This window comes from Mycteria americana, chromosome 9 (genome assembly GCF_035582795.1).
Source record: "Mycteria americana isolate JAX WOST 10 ecotype Jacksonville Zoo and Gardens chromosome 9, USCA_MyAme_1.0, whole genome shotgun sequence".
Taxonomy (NCBI): Eukaryota; Metazoa; Chordata; class Aves; order Ciconiiformes; family Ciconiidae; genus Mycteria; species Mycteria americana.
The window spans coordinates 34,642,997-34,657,893 of record NC_134373.1 but is presented as its reverse complement, the minus strand read 5'-3'; positions in this window follow the sequence as shown (position 1 = coordinate 34,657,893).

Sequence of the window (14,897 nt, the reverse complement as noted above, 5' to 3'; positions counted from 1 at the left end):
CCCTATTATCATCCAGAAGGTATCCAAAGATTATATGATCTTCGTATCATCCATTTTTAGATTCACAGACATATTCAAAGAAAACTCTTCATGGTGAAACAGGCAAAAGGCAACTTGATGGCAAGCCTAGGGATGTGTTTCAGACGATCTATTGTACATGTTGTACCAGCAAGAGCTGTGATAAATTTTCTTGTAAAAACACTTTATGCAAGAACTACAGGCCGTAATTTACAGATTAGATGTTTGGACAGAGAATGCCTGAAAATACATATTTTCAAATAGCAGGCCATTAAGGCTTCTAAAAACCCACAAATGTTTCTGTGACTCGCATGATAAAGTGCTTGGTATTAAAAAAACTTAGTCTCTCCAATAGCTTCCTAAATTATTTTGCACAGTTCCCAATAATACACTGGACTTCGGACAAGCTGTTTATGATAACTGATACCAGACCCAGCACCATACCAGTAATTATGGCGGAAAACTAGAGTCAGAGAGACTCAATTCTCCAGTGAGTCTGCCAGCTGGATTTATTCATCATGACCCAAACTGTACTCCTGCAGTCTATACCTGATACAATTCTTTCTGCTCAGCTGTAGCCTCAAAATACTCTTGTGATGCCCTCCACTTCTGGTGCAACACATAAACCACAATCACTAAGGTACTAAATCAACATTCCCAACCAGTCTGGGTCCTTGGACTAGGTTACTGCAAGCCAAAGCAGAGGAATGCAAATGCTATTTTCCAACTAATCATTGCCCTGCTTGATGATTTTAGGAGTTGCAGGTAACTAGATGTTTGACTGGGCCTTTGTAAGAATATCTTCTGTCCACAAATCACTGGTTTCCATAGTTACCCTCCATCTCTGAGCAATTCTGATTATTGGATTTATTTTTTAACTGGAAGGTACAACTACCACTCCCTTAAGTAGAAGCAATCCTGGCCTGATATCTGAGATCTAAAATCAGATCACTGGCTTGAAAATCTCAAGCAGAAAAAACAGTTTCCAGTCTAAAAGTAACAGTAAACTGAAAACGTCCAGCTGCCAAAGAGGGACGGGAATTGCCCAGCCACCTTCTCGTGCAAGAGTCTCTGCAGCATCCGCAGGGACACAGACAACAACGGTTGCACCACTCAAGTGCAACAACAAATCGACCTTGCACCGGTGCCCATTCAAGCATCATTTCACTCTTTACTAGCCCTTGATTTTCTACCAACCTACCCATCCAAAAAGGAGAAGGTGGCCAGAGTTCGGCTGCATTTCACAGCGCGAGCTCGCTATTGCTAATGGCTTGCAGAGGAGTTGCATTGATCACCAGGCTGGAAAAGCATGTTAGCAAGGGCTAACTAAATTCCACCACCTTTGCCACTGGCTCATATAATACCAATACAGCTCAAATTTGAAACAAAGTTTAAATCAAACATTGAAAGACACTGAACCAATAAGACTCTAAGCCAGATAAGACAGAAGCAGCATGCACACTGAAATGTTAATATTGCACTTGCGTGGTTATGTTTTTATGGCCTGGTACAAACCCAAAATGTCCAAGGGTTTTAGACAGTCATAAAGAAGACAACTAAGAACCCATATCCGTAGAAGTCCTTCACTTTGTGTTAAATACGCGTGTACGTCGCATGTGGAAGCACTTTAGTAAGCCTTAAACGATGTATGAAATGAAAAATCCTGGAAGATAATTCTGTGCAAACAGTGGCATGCCACGCTATTTATGGAACTAACAAACACAAATAGTGCAAAAAAGCCCAAATTCTAAAAACAAAGGAAAAAAGTTATTATTTTTTAATTGCTTGTGGTAGTGCTGCTCCCTAGACAGTCCCTGAGTGGAAATATTTTTTTGGTGCAGACTGAGCCTCTCTCTATACTCTGATACAAACTGTAGCAGAACAGTAACATATTCTGTAAAATACCTTAAAAAATGCATGAGATTTAAGTATTTTTTCCTACATATTTTTAAACCTGTCTGTAACATTGCGGAGACTTTTAGAGACAGATTGCTGATATCAAATCCACAGTCAAAAAGAAGTGAGAAAGCAGTTGCATTTCAGCACAGGCAACATCTACTACAAAACCTAGAGCCCTTTTCTGACACTGACAATTTGCCCTGAAAAGAATGCTATGAATAAGCCAAGCAATACAATTTTTTAGATAAAAATATGGGTTTAGGGCAATCAGCAGTGCCCTCACTGTCAAATTTGTCAGCATTGCTTGACAACAGCAATCATGACTTGCTACTGATTCATCTTAGACATGACAAAAGAAGAAAGAATTACACTGACCCTTCTTTTGGGGAGATCATGACCCAGAGGGTTCCAGACATTATTTAGGATGCACAGGATGTATAGGATTTCTGTTGAGATCTGGCCTTTTTTCAAGGCACTCTGCAAGTTATGCAGAAAGCTGCTCACACATAACTGTGTGCATAGATTAGCTGGTCCTACAGAACGAGAAACAAGTCTGCATATTCTTGAGCACCATCTACTGGCGCCTTTTCCATTGATAGTTGCGCAATTCTCATCGAGCACCCAAGCACCAGGCTGAGCACTTGCCAATTCACCTTCCGTGAGACACCTCATTATAGATGTTGAAAATAATTCCCATTAATTGCCTTAACCTTGGGTGAAATCCACTGTTCTAGCCATTGGGGAAAAGGAAACGATCTTCACAAGGTCTTTCTTTTTAACTCTTTGAAAAGCTCTTCATATTTCAGAAATCTGTCCCCTTCTCTTTAAGCTATTCAACACTGTGATTTTTCAATGCCTTCTCTTTAATGTTGTACTAATTCATCTAAAGTTGTTTACATTACATTTGGCATTTCTATACATCTATTATTTGCTGCTAAATATAAGTCTGATTCAAAGCTGTTTACAGTTGCAGCATCTTTCCACCTGTTTATGAGTTCTGGACCACAGCACCTCATTACATAAATTCTTAAGGGAAAATGTGAACCAGTAAACAAAAAAATGCATCACAAGGCACGTATTTACAAGATTCCAGTAAAAATTCTGGAGATTTTGCTGTGTCAGCCAATGGAGAATGGGTCTAGAAGAGTGACCCATTTTTGGTCGTTGTAGCTAAAATTTGGGCCAGGTACAATCCCAAATTCTTCTTTGACAAGATCTTTTCTTGAGCTATGATGTATCTTGACTACACCAGAGAAAAATTTCAGCAAACACTAAAGGGTTTGCTGAAATTGCTATATCCTTTTGTTTATACTATAGGGTTACTGTGTTTAAGACACAGGCAATTAGCAGCAGTAGTATACTCGTTTGGGAGCATCCAAGGTCAAGATCCTGCTAATGGGAACCGACATCTTGCTGTCCCTAGAGAATGCAAGAGTAGGCAACACAAAGTATCATTTTTCTAAATAACCTGTTGTAATATTGCACAAATCACCCCCTGAAGTCACTAGCTATGCAAATTCTTTATGTTTGTGCGTAAAGATTAAGTTTGGACAGTCCTATCCAAATGCTGGCTTGTATCTTGCAAGAAGATGGGGTAGGAAGTAGTAGAGCATTCTTTATATCCTTACTCAATTCACATAAATTATTATTAATCGAGTTGCTATTGAGAGGGAATATCAACACATGACTATTCCAGAGTCTTTTAGTATCAATTAAAAATCAATAATCCCTCGGGAATCCTTGTACAGCTAGAAATTATGAGAGTTTTCCAAGGATATATACACATCTTATGATGTTAAAAACTGAACTAAAAATTATTCTTTATGAAACCAAGAGTGGCTTTAATACATTAATATCAGACATTAAAATGGTGTGACATATTCAAATATTATTAAAATATTTTTTAATCCAAAAGCCAATATGAAATGTGGTTCAAAAAATGTAAATGTAAGAAGTATCATTATTATTTGGTTTATGCCTCTCTTAAGACATCAGACATGTATAGAAACAATGAAAATAAAAATGTGGGGTAAAATACTGGCATTTTTTAAAACTATATTCCTCCAGAGATGTAAAATCTGAAAATGTGCATACTAGAACAGTAAATTACAGACTGTCATCTTTATTATTGTCCACTGAAAGATGTGAAGAAAGCACTGTTTTAAAAGATGTTTTGGTTTTCTGGGATTCCTCTGAAGAAGTCCTGCTGGAAAATTGAAGATATCTATAGGTACTGTCTCTGTGCATGTAAAATGGATATTTACAGAACAAACTTGTTTGCAGTAGCAAGGAAGCCTTACGCAGGAGAATATAAAGCTATTCAAGCATAATAAAGACAGTAGATGTAAAAACATAAGTATTTTTTAGTTCTGCTAGGTAATTTTGTTTGCTAATCCCGATGCATCACAGCATTTTCTCTACATAGCCCGGGCTCACAGATGCACCTTCCCAGGTGCCAATATGCCACAGTTATTCATCTTTTTTGGCAGGGAAGTCTGACTTAGAGGGGAAGGAATCCCAAAAAACAGCAGCTACGCGGACAGATAGAGTGGACGGTTTAGGCAATCTGAAGTGTTTCAGCTTTTGGAGGTGATGAGGAGAAAATCTATAAAGCAGCCATACCCATGTTTGCCCCTATGTGGGATGAGGCTGTGTACCAGAAAACCCAAGCCACCATCTCTAGGCTAATGACACTTCCCTTCCTTTCTGCTCTCCTTGACATCATCTCTTACAGACCTTGAGCCTTGCACTTAATTTTTCTGAGGCTAATTGACATGATTTGTCATCTCATTTCCAGGGCTCTGAGCCACCCTCTGCTGCGGACAGCCATGGTTATCTCGGGTGTCCCGACTTTTTCTGTGTCTGTGATTCTCCTCTCCTGGAACAAAAGACAATGATGACTAATGGCCAGGCAGCCTTAAAAAACAAAGAACACCAAAACATTTAAAAGAAAACAGAATTTAATGCCTTGGTTTAGCTTTCCAAGATGCCCAGCTGGTAGATCTAACCTCTTACAGACTTTTCCACGACGGCCGTGTTCCCGGGCAGCTGCTGGCAGCTGGCCACCAGCTGTTCGGCAGTTTGTTATCTCTTCAATCAAAAGACTTCGACTCTTCCATCTTCCTCAGTGACAGATATAGACTCCTGGAGGTGAGTCATTTCCCTCGTGTCGTTCCTGAACTTGCCAATGCACACTAACATGTAATTTCCTGCAGAGGCCCCATCAAGGGAGAGCTTCGCATGTGAATACCCTCAGGCTTTTATTCTCCCTCTTTGCCCTAACCACATGGAGTAAGTATGCTATTGAGGAAGGGGTAGACAGGACAAATCCTTACGTTTCACAACAATTCTACACCTGTTCTAAGAACTTTCCCATGGGATAAAAATTCTATTTTTTCTAATCAGTTCTACATTTGATAGAAGTCTGGTATAATATTTTACATTCTAAAATGAATATGAGGGGCGTTCTCAGACATCAGCAATTTCAGGGTTCCTTTCAAATACTCTTGCCATCAAATCGAACCCCAATTCCCTGCCTATTGCTATCTGCAATAAAATTGAAACCACGGTTGCACATTTCAGACAAATAAAACAATCAAAGCTACAGCAAACTGAACTAGTTCAGTGGGCTGAAAAATAACCACAATAAGAGAAGTATTTGGTAGCAATATAAAGAAAGATTACATTTTAATTAAAATGTACAAGATTAAATTAGTGACAAAATCGGGGCTGATTTTAGACACCTGTGTTTCTGGTGACCAACTTGACAACTTTCTTCTTTGGAAAATGCTGAACTCCAAGTTTCTGGAACAAAGCTACTTTAAAGGTGCTGAGGTATCAGCCTCTGCTTCCCCAATCCCTCCTCAAATCACCACTTTTGCAACTAAACGTGTTTTGGTAGAACTAAAAGTAAAACTGTAATATCCTCAATTTTTTATGGTTTTATGACATTGTTACAATGACAGGTTGTAACTCATCCCAAGACAAAGCTTCTAACATAAGTCTAAACCAGTGATTCAGGAGGCAGCATGCTACAAAGGGCTTCAGCTTTGCTGGGTTTCATCCTCTCAAATTTCGTGCAGCAAGGAAGACAGAGCAGCATACAACCCATGACGCAGTCCTGCCAATGTGCTGTCTCTACATCTCTAGATTATAAATATAAAAAAATAAAAACCTGACTGTACATTTTATGGGAAAAAGGCATTTAAACTTACACGAAATGCCTCGCAAATATCTGCACAGTGTAGTAGGAAGAAGCTATGGTTTAAAGATATTTCATAAATAAGAACAGATTGGCCTTAGCTCCTTGTCCATAACAGAAGGAAGACACTCCAAGGACATTGTCATGTCCTGACTTCTTCAAACGCAGACAAAAGAAAAGGAGCTCTGTCCTCCTTTGGACTGTAGTCCAAACAACAGTGCTATTTCAGTCACGCTGAAGTCAAGTTTTCTCTCCTAAGGAGAGTCATTTTGTTGTCAAAGCCCTCTCAGAAACCCCTTCTTGAGAGTTTAGCCTTGAACTTTCTCTATATCCTTTGGGTCAAGCCCTGCTTAAGCCTGATTGTCAGCACCTGTGAAGTTTTTGTCACAAAGAAGGGAGAGCTGCTCCTCCAGATCCTCACTAGACATGATGTATTCTTAAATACTTGCTTTCATGACATATTTTTGATGACTGAAATACATATTCCAGGTATCTTTGTCACTACTATCCAGTGTTGAGTTAGCAGGTAACTACAATTTCTATCATAGCTCTTTAGGGTGGTTGTAAATGACAAGGAACCTCACTGTTCCAGGAAAACATTCTGTAGACAAAGTCCAAAGACTACATATGATTTATTGGAAAACCACTTAAGAATAGTAAAGCTTCCTTTTGCAAATGTGTTTATTTAATACCACTTTCCAAAAACGGTCCACAGAAAGGCTATCTAACAAATCACAGGCTATGACAGAATGTCACGTCATTACTCTCATATTTGTTATTTTCTATATGACTTCTAGAGAAGAAGAATTTTTATTGCTCTACCGGAGGGATGAGCAAATAGATCACAGAAAGACCTAAATGACAGAGTCTGCCCTTAAACTACCCACAATTTCTAGACTGAAACTATTACAGATGTCCATGATAACCTGTGGCAGCTACTTAGTTTCTGGGAAAACAATGTATTAGCTATTGCATTTTCAACTCTGACCTTTCTATTATTAGTTATCAAAATATACCTTTGACAGTCATCAATTGTATAGTGTGTCTTTTTACAAAATAAGCTCTATTCCTGCTTTTTCCTTTTTCCAGATAATTCTGATATCACCAGAATTAATTCTGTGGCATTTCTGAACAAACCTAGCTAGGAGGCTAGTAAACAGAAGGCTTCCACTGTGTTTCTGACTTGGCCACCTTCATTTGGTCCTTATCCCTTTGTGGTAACTTGCCCAATGTTGGATGAAGAGTAGGAGATTTGGGAGAGGTTTCTAAACATCAGCTGTTGGAGAGCCGATGAGTATCCCTGGGATGCATCTCAAGAGCATCTGGGGCTCTGCCATGAACCAGAGCTGGAAAACAGCAGCAACTTTTCAACTGTTTCTTACTTGATCCTGATCACCACTGTTTGCCGTCAGCCATCTATGCCTTATTCCCGTGGTTCTTTGTAGATTACAGGTTATTTGAAATAGCTGCTGCTATCTTACAGTATTTTACAGTAGTATAAACCAAGCTGAGCTATCTTCATAACACTTTGAGCTATTTTCATAACTCCTAAGTATATGCATGCACCCCCTACCCTAACAGTAGATGGAAAGAAAAAGCACATTACCGTGTCGGTACCTCACACTCTTCTTGTAATGCACTGGGTTTTATTGTTGTTGTTCATGCTCCACAGACGGGCGTTGTGTCACTGACAAACCAAATGGTCCAAACCACAAAGAGAACGTGGGACAATTGAAGGAACTGATGCAACTTTTCCGGAGACCCAAAATTTGGGCTGTCTTTCCTTGCTGACTAATGTAGAACACTTCACAATCAAGCTCCCTGAAAGGTAAATTATTACTCGGACAAACCATCAGGGCAAGTGTTTTCAACAGAGGTCAGAAAGAGGAATCAAGTCTTGAGAAAATATTTCTCTCTTTAACATGGAAGAAAATAAATGAACTACATGTTTGGACATCATAATCATTCTTGATACCACAGTATCAGGCAGAATAAAGAAATATGGAAGACATTGTACAATTAATATTTTTTTTCTCTTTTACCAAAATTCTGAACAGCAAAACTACTTTTCTCTAGATAACTTTAATTGAAGTGTATTTAATAAGTGTTTAGTACAGCTGGAGTGAGTGTTACCAAACTTCTTGTCTATCATGGATGGTCATTAAGCTGTCATTAAACCTGTACTCAACAATTTCTCTTAAAAGTTTGTCATAATATTACTGAACCTTTTTTTCTTCCCCCTATGCAGTAACTCCACAGTTAACTCCCCAGCCCCAGCAATGGAAGGAATACACTCACTGCTCTTCTCCATTCATTTCTCTTTCTTTCTGTTCATAAACTCTGATATTTCAAAAGCCTCAACCTTTATTAAGTTTGAGCTTACCAAAAGCTGTATGTCAACTCAATATGGGGTGAATGCTTTGGTATAATGGGTCCCCTGTTAAAACGTGCGTATAATCTGTAGCAACACCATGGATCTGTCACTCTGGTGGAAGCTCTGGCTGACATGGATTTTGAGTTTGCCTCATCAGTCCTTCAATGTGCCAAGCCCCTGCTGCCTGACTCACATGTGTCAGGTTCAGATCAAAGATAAAAATGTATTGTACCCTGCATGCAAAGATCACTTGCTGCTAATCCTGGATTGCAAGTGCTAAAATACACCAGAAATAATGTATTGTGCAAGTAGGTTTATAGTTGTTTAGGTATCTTAAACTTCCTTTTCAACTCTTTTGGGTTGAAATTTTGTAGTCATTTGAATTTCACTGTAGCTGGGTCCAGTTCGGTATTTGAGTTGTTATAATGACTGCTTGGTTTGACTTCGTCAGCATTTGTACATGTTGTCAGCCTTTCCTGCATTATAATATACTTTATATCTGGGAATGTCCATCTAAAGAAATTATAGATTTCTGTATGAGGAACAAATACCTTAAAGATTTTGTGTTTTCCTGTTTTGTAAGGTTATATTTAAGTATACGTAAGTATTTTAAGCACTATACTTATGAGATGAAACTAGTGATCTTATGCCATGGGCTTATTTTGATAGTATCTTCTGAATGGTAATACACAGTATTACCATTGCTAGTAACAGGCCATAAGCTATGTACTGAGTTTGCAAGGCCTCAGGAGAGAGGCTCATCAGGCTTGCTCCGTCTGAGTGTTTCTCATCCTGCCTGCAGCTTTGTTTTACTTGGTTTAACTGTGACAGCAATTTCCCTAATTGACCAGGCATCTGTGGCTAATTTGTTTTACTTTTGTTTATCTTTGTGAGCTACAACCCTAGTTTGGTATAGATAGCACTAACAAGCAGTTGTTCTATGCAGAATGAGATATTTAGAGCTAACACCATAACACAGTGTAGAGAAACACAGGCTGGTACAAGAGCTGGGGCTCAGAACAGGGCAGACACATGGTGAGGTGCAGAAGAGAGGGGGCATGGGGTGGTACAGGACGGGGCACGGGCTGGCACTGGAGACCCCATGGCTGTAAACAACTTATCCGTGGTTAAAGACACGCAGACCTGAAGTTAGATGAAACAAGTTTTGGAGGTAACAAAGAAAACAGAGAAAAAGTATCTAACACATGTACAAGGAATCATGTACCGTAAGTTCATCTGGAAATTACACGGAGCTGCAGATCAATGAAGAAAAAAAAGGTGTAAAAGTGCGATAGCAAACATAAAAATTATCCCAACTGGATCCTACTGTGAGGAAAAAGAAAGCATGAAAATTAACATGATTCTTGATTTAAACTGAAGTTTTCAATTGTCCTTACAATAAATCCTTGTCTGTATATGTAAGGTGTATTTCCTTTTTGCCTACGAACAAGATTTTGAGCATAACAGTTCCTTTACAGTGCTGAAAGGTACAGTAAAGGCCTCAACACACAGGTTTTGAGCAGTTCCATTCACTTGTATGTAATTATTTTAGTCCCAGGTTCAGGTAAACTGAATTATTAAACAGCACTGCTGAATATCTCAAGTGGTCTGAAGAACAGAAACTTGCTTTTGGCAACAAAGAGGGTCGGGCTTAAGGAAATAAAAATAAACCACAACCACCTCCATATCTCCAGAGCTACACCCCGAATTCTGAATGCCAAGTTGCATTACATCTGAATGCCAAGTTTACATTAATAATGTAAAAATTGAGTTCATGCATCTCTTTCCCATGCTGCTATCCCTGATATCTGTTTACCAATATTCATTGGCCAGTAGGTAGCACTCAGATCTCCTTGGGGTTAAGAATGAGAGAATAATCTGATAGAAGCTCATAGGAAAAGAGAATAAGCACATTCCTCTCTACAGCAGAATTTTTTTTTTCTGTGGCTTTCAATTCACCTTGTCTTCTCTTTTCATTTGCTCCTTATTTCAAAAAGAATTGTAGAAATACCAGCAAGAACATTCCCAAACCCAGGAATACAACCCAAGATCAGAAGCTCAGAGGCTGATGCTTGTAACAGAATGATCATCTGTGGCTCATGAAGTTAATGGCACTTTTTTTCAGCCCGGATCGTATGTGAAAGCAAGGGAGATCATGTAAATCTATGCCAAGAAACACATTTTATCTTGTAGAGCATTTAGAAACTAATACTATCATTTTGTTGAAGAAAGGATTCCTCCCCACCCCACCCCCCCAACTATGACAGAAAAAGATGCCACAGGTCAAAGGGTGCTTTTTATTGGGCCAATTTTCTTTGTCTTGAAGTTGGACAAGTTTCTAGAGACTTATTCTGCTTTTAAAAGTGGAAGTAAGCATCCCAATGATTTCTCAGATTCACTTAATTCAATAGTCCTTTAATTATCCAAGTGCTGCTTCCTTTCTTTAAACCAGTACAGATATGAAAACTCTAATACGTGCCCTCTTTTGCCCTGAGGATAATTGATCAACTAGATTAAGATGCTGCCACTGCACGCAGGAGAAACAAAATCAAGATAGTAACATTTTTGTACTAGCTATTTTGAAGGCTAACAGACCAGATTGGAAGATAAATTCTCAGACACACCAACTGCCTCTTGCTCACAGTAGCAGTCCAAGGCCTTACTGATAAACTTCATCTTCAAACTTTCACCTGTCTGTTTGCAGCAGGAATGGGAATTATTCTGCCCTACTGCCCCAATAATGAGATTGCATGAATGATGATTATATTTTTTCATACATTTATATGATATCAGTGCTTAAAAACATTTAAATGAAAGAGCAATTGTGAGACATGAATAAGTGATCATAAAATGTAAATGAGAGTAAATGAGGTGAGGCTACAAACTGCCTTCACCTTACTCACAGAAGACTAAATATACAGGTAACTCACAGAGTAAAGCAGCACGCAGAAGATGGGCATCCCAGCTGCATGGGAGCTGAGCTAACTACCAGATGCATGGGAAAGATAAAGAATAGTACTGATTGCAGGCTGCCCTGTACATAACTGTGTCTAACGGGCCTATTTGTACTCCATTTCCTGAAATAGCATGACACCCAGGAGCTGGAAAGGGGACAGAGAAAAAGTGGAAAACCTTCCTTGACTGAAACATAATGCACCAGTTGGTTTTTCTTCCTCCCCCTTAAACTCTATCCAAACAACAACAGAACAGCTTTAAGGCACTAGTACGATGCAAGCAGGCAAAGCAACAACAGGACGGTGCAGTGGACCTCCAGAACCATGGATGCTCTCCTGCTCCTCCAGCAGATAGGCAACCACCTTGGCCCTGTGCAAGAAACAGAGGTAGCACAGCATGTCTTTGGAGAGTGCTTTGAGGTGCACAGCCATGGACAGCTATGGAAGAGCTCCATGTCTCATTTCCAGGAATGTTACTTCTTTGCATACTTAATACAAAATTAGATTCTATACCAGTGAAACACTAGCAGTCAGTTCAATAAAGGAATCACTTCTTCTTTATTATCAGTTTAGCAGAGCAGCAAGGGAGTGAGGTTTTTTTAAAGTTGCTTTATAAAAACAATTTTTAATCAGCTCTGGCAGCTAATTAAGTTATTTACAATTATGTAACAGTACTGCTTATTATAGAGCCTAAAATACCTAGAGAGAAACTATTTATTCTGGAAAACTTGTCAATTTTGCCAAGATCTCATTCTACGGTTTTATTCTCACTTCATACAATTTAATTTTTCTTTTTTAATCCACATCAAAATGCGTGTATTTTCACCCAGGTTGAGTGAATTCTTTCAGGCAACATCTTGAGTTAACATCTGTGTTAACTCAAAACTGTCCTTTAATCTGCTTTTTAGACAGACAGACAGGCAGAACATTTTAAAAACTTTGGAGATTTGATTTTGTTATCATTTATCTAAAAGCTTCCCTCTATCTGCAAAACTTCCTAAGGTAGACTTAATTTGTGGAAGAAATGTTAAAACAGCATCTGGATCCTCCAGTTTTGGTGCAAATAGGCTGTGAATACTTGAGCAGTGAAAGGTCCCACACCCCAGGTGGGTCAGCTGGCCTGGAACCACCTCTCTGCGTATGGTAACATAGCACCAGCGATGCTGCCAATTGCAGAATCTCAACAGAAGTATGAAGACTGATACAAAGGGGGAAGAAATGGAAGGAATAGCAGAAGAGCAGCTACAGGAGGGGCAGGTGCTGATGGCTCCTGGATTAACAGGTCATCCAGAGCCCAGCACTCCGGAGGATGTGCAGCTTCCTGGGGCATGTGAACCAGGAGGCAAAGGACTGTGAGTAAATCCTGGTGACTCAAAGAGGTGGGAGACGATGGAGTGGCAGAAGATCACAACTGCTGTCAACTCCTAATGGGTGAAGAAAGATGTGTCCAAAACAAACAGATGGTCATCAACCTAAGAACCCAGGACATACAACACAGATTTGCTGGGCAGTATCCCTTGTGCTCTTTTTCATTGCAAAAATCCTGTTCAGACCACCTGGATATGCATCTTGGTACAACGCATCTTGGTGCTTAAAAGTATATGGATGTGAGAGGGTGAATGTGAGTGAGATTATATTTGTCTTTAAATGAAATCATCTTCCTCTCCTGTACCATCTTGCATTGAACACTTGCTACAATGCCACAATATTATACCCTACACAATCTAACTTGCAAAAGGAAATATATTTGATATGTGTAGTTGTTTACTGCTTGCACACAAGAAACATCCAGCTAAGGAAGCAGAAACTGCTTTGAACTTTTGCTGTAAACGTTTCTGGAAGCTGTGAGTGAAGGAGAGCTGGAGAAAGAAATTGGCTCTCTGCTTAAATTCTAATACAGTGTAGAAAGCAACATGCCCCTCTGAATTTGTCTGAAAATGCAGTTCATTCATTTCGAGGTGAACGTTAATGAGAACACAGACTACAGATCCTTGGAAGAGCCAACCAATATTTGCTCACCAATTGCAGAAACAATAATATCCAGTAGGTCTTCAACATTTCCTCTGTATTTTGGAAAAGCTAAAGAGGAAAGACAACTCATAAATAATATCCCTCCAGGTCTTTTTCACAAATCTTATCTGTAGAGTTTCCAAGAGCTTGTTGGACAAATATACTGCAGAAACAGATGCAAACATGAGCTGTGTATAATTCAAAGCACTACATTTTAGGGGATCTGTTACCAAAAGGCACTATAAATAAAATTAGGGTTTGCTTGTGCCAATATAAAACTTAATTTAGCATAGCAATATAATCATTACAGTTGATTAAAGCCAAATAGTTACGCATATGCACTTTTGGAGGATGTACTTCGATTACCCTGTTCTTTATGTCAACAAATAACTATGTAAACTTACTTTTTTCTGCTTACTACCCATGAGTCTCCAAGTGCTTTTCAAGAGCCATGAGTTTATTCCTTTCTCACTGAAGAGAGGCACAGAGAAGCTCTAATTCTAAGTTTTTACAGATGCAAAGTAAATAAACCAGATTCTTTAACTCCCACTCTTCCTCTCCAAACATTGATCACTGCAGTGCTCATACCTGAGACTTTTATGTACTGAATGACAAAACTAAGTTTAGAAAAGTAAACTACTATGAGAAGACCCACAAAGACTCAGACTAGGGTCTGATGGGATCTTGAATACTGTCAACTTCAATTACTTATGAAGGTAAAAAGCTTGATTTCCAAGACAATCTTTGCCACTGTGTTGTTCCCCTGAAATCCATAACTGTTAGTGAACTAAGAGTTAACTGGGGTGAGGTCGTAGTACTGGAAATGTTGATGATTATCAAGTAGGAAAATATCTTTCTGAGAACTCAATTAAAGCCTGGCACAGAAGGTTTAACAATTATTTCAATTTATGCATATCCTGATTTTATGTGTTTTTGCCATTTCTGTGAAAGCTACTTTTTACAGAACAGCTTTGTTCATATAAGGACTGCTCTGGCAGAACTGTTCAGAGAACCTGAATCCCTTTGAAGCATCAAGGGTAAAATCGGTTCATTTCAGCAAGGTCTAATTTGCTTCTCTGGCTTCAGAGGGTGCTGGATCAGATCAGCATGGAGCATGCTGCCATTGTCATTGCAATCCACTTCCAAACAAACTCACACTGCACATCTGAAAACAACTCTTAAACTGAACAAATATAGTGTAGTTTTTAATCTGTGATAGGATTTTTTTTTTAACCAAAGGAGGTCAGGTAGTTTACCTATGTGGGAAACTCAATTAAATAGCTGCTGTGGGTATTAAGCATGCCTTTCCATTGCTGACTAGGGATAGACAAACTGTCTGCTCAAGTACCGGTTCAGTAATTTTTTTTTTTTATTTAAAGTGCGTGCTTAGCAAAAGCCTAAAACCTGCAGATTTCTGGTCTACATGGTGTGGAAGCCAGGT